Consider the following 204-nt stretch of genomic DNA (forward strand, 5'->3'; position numbering starts at 1 on the left):
TTTAAGAAACTGGAACCACATAATGTTTTGCATGTTTGCTTGAAAAATGACAACAATTATTTGATTAAATGAATTGTTAGATTAGTTAATCAACAATTAAGTCTGTTAATTGTTTCTCTGCAGAATGGTCTCATTTATATCAGATGTAGAACTAACCTGAGGAAAAAATAATCACCCACGTCCTTATTCTAAAAAAAAAAAAAA

General features: G+C 27.5%; 1 protein-coding gene across 2 annotated transcripts in view; it reads left to right on the forward strand.

The window, feature by feature from the left end:
* The window catches only part of znrf3 (zinc and ring finger 3), a 64,885-nt gene that overhangs the window by 56,788 nt on the left and 7,893 nt on the right, over window positions 1-204 (forward strand). The window lies entirely within an intron of this gene.

The sequence above is a fragment of the Morone saxatilis genome, unplaced genomic scaffold (genome assembly GCF_004916995.1).
Source record: "Morone saxatilis isolate NCDOM2014 unplaced genomic scaffold, NCSU_SB_2.0 Contig16, whole genome shotgun sequence".
NCBI classification, from domain to species: domain Eukaryota; kingdom Metazoa; phylum Chordata; class Actinopteri; family Moronidae; genus Morone; species Morone saxatilis.